Source organism: Bos grunniens, chromosome X (genome assembly GCF_055505025.1).
Source record: "Bos grunniens cultivar Pamir isolate PY7600 chromosome X, Bosgru_T2T1.0, whole genome shotgun sequence".
Classification (NCBI taxonomy): domain Eukaryota; kingdom Metazoa; phylum Chordata; class Mammalia; order Artiodactyla; family Bovidae; genus Bos; species Bos grunniens.
In genome coordinates this window covers 22,939,621-22,941,936 of record NC_141194.1, presented here as the reverse complement: position 1 = coordinate 22,941,936, position 2,316 = coordinate 22,939,621, and the positions used below count along the sequence as shown (strand labels likewise).

The window sequence follows — 2,316 nt, the reverse complement described above, 5'->3', positions numbered from 1 at the left end:
CATATCTGAGGTTATTGATATTTCTCCCGGCAATCTTGATTCCAGCTTGTGCTTCTTCCAGCCCAGCGTTTCTCATGATGTACTCTGCATATAAGTTAATAGGTAAATAAGCAGGGTGACAATATACAGCCTTGACGTACTCCTTTTCCTATTTGGAACCAGTCTGTTGTTCCATGTCCAGTTCTAACGCTTGCTTCCTGACCTGCATACAAATTTCTCAAGAGGCATGTCAGGTTTCTTTTACATCTACCAAAACTGTAACTTGAAAATCCTAAAACAGCAATAAATAAAACTGGAATATCATTACCAAATCAGTATTCTAAAGAAATGGAATCTTGTAGAAGTAAAAATATTCGATAAAAATGAAATAGATAATATGCAGAAGTTACTAGTTTAAATCAGGAAGAAAATAGAGATCTAAACTTGGTTTTCTCGACCCCTACTAACCTGCACTATCTAGGAGCTTGACTACCCTTTGAGAAAATTCTGTTCCAGTGTCATCTTACCTTGTTTAGATGGTGAACAACATATTCAATATGTTCAGTGTGTTTTACATATACCCAACCTGTGGCTTTCAAAACTTTAAAACAGCAAACAATGTGATTTATATAATTAATCCATTTGTATTCTGAAGCACAAGAAAACTTATGAAAAGTAATTAACATTTGAAAATACTGAACTCCTCCCTCATCTCCTTAATCTAATTTAATCAACTTTCACTAGATATTTCTCCTATGGATAAAGGAAAAATGATATATATTTTTAAAAATGAGTTGCACTTAAACTCCCTTACTACATAAAACAGTAAAGAACATACCAGTTTTGTTCCCTCCACACTAGTACTCTCTACTGTTTAGGATCTTGACAGCTCTGTTCCAAAACAAAAGGGAAGAAAGTGTCTGGGCCTCCCTCCCTAGATGTGGGAGGAGCTGTAGGACTTGGCCCTGGAAGGGGCACTGGCTTCAGCCGTTGTTGGAGCCCTGGCCACAACTCTCAGCCCTGCTCTCTCCGGCTGATCTCTCAGACCCTCATCATAGAGGTCTGGGAAGGAAGTCTGGACGATATCTTGGATCTTCGCCAGCACGTCCAACACCTTCATCTTATTAGTTTCAAACAAGCTCTCAGGCCCCACAGGAACTCGTAGTGTGGAAGATTGACATTGGGTACCTGTCAGTACCTCAGGTACTTTTTCTGCACCAGATGTTTGGTGATGAGCCTTCTGGGCTCCCCAAAGATCCAGTGCCTCCTCCCAGTATAGACCCCCAACACACTGAGGAATTCCCAGACCTCCTCCCTGGTGGCCCAGTTACCCTTCATGAAGATAATGCCCAGGAGCACCATGAGAAAACCCGATTTGGGCAGACTCCCCTCATCACTCAGACCTTCATCGCCCCCGAGGTTCAGCTTGTTGATGAGGGCGTAGATGTTTCTGCTATGGTTGACTTCCGTCAGCTCCAGGCCAAATACCAGCTCCATGTGCTTAGAGGCTCTCCTGAGGATCTCAGGGATGTGCTGCCTATACTTGCTGCCAACGACCTTCAGCAGGGCATGCTGCGAGATGGGCTCCTTCTTGGTGTACTTCTCCAGGAGGAACTCCACCAGCATGCTGGCCTTCCTGGTCAGAGGATCTTTTCGAGGGCTCTGAGTGGCAGGGGCTGCCTGGGAGGCACCTGCACTTTCCTCCTCTGGGCCCTGGGCACCTTCATCAGATCCTGCACAGGAAGGCCCTGCATCAGGAGAGCTACAGGCCATAGCTCCCTGAAGCTCCTGGTGATTTCCAGTAGCAGGGGAGCTGGGGTAGAACCCTGAGGGACAGACGAGGGGGAGGAGGGGCACTCCTCTTTGGGGGCTGCAGCAGCACTGGACTGGGCCTCTTGGGGACACTGAGTGTCCCCCTGAACCTGGTGACATTTCACACTGGCATGGTACTTGTTGTTGTGCATTCGAGGCATGGTGACACAGGTTATGGATCACAGGCGCATTCGGGCAGGGGGGCAGGCAAGGAGGGCACCTAGAGGAAGAACAAGCAGATGTTGTGAGCAACTGCAGTGAGGAGATTCCTCCCTGGCTTGAACCAAATCTGCCTCTGAGCGGTCCTTGAGGCCAGTGCTCTAGGACCCACAAGTCTTGTGTTCTCCTGGTGAGCCCCTCTCTTGAGACCACTGAGTAGGAAATGAGAGTGATCACTGGGGTGCAGCCAGACAGCCCTGCCTTGGTGTTAAGAGGGAGGCCTGTGGGAGCTGGCAGGGGAGGCAGGTCCTTTCAGTTCACATTTCAGAGTCATGATGACAACTGGGGCAAGACTCCCTCATATCT

At 47.6% G+C, this 2,316-nt stretch overlaps 1 pseudogene; it reads right to left on the bottom strand.

Annotated features, from left to right (window-relative positions):
* Positions 1-913: 913 nt before the first annotated feature.
* Positions 914-1,952, bottom strand: LOC147339954 (melanoma-associated antigen B4-like; annotated as a pseudogene).
* Between the last annotated feature and the right edge of the window lie 364 nt (positions 1,953-2,316).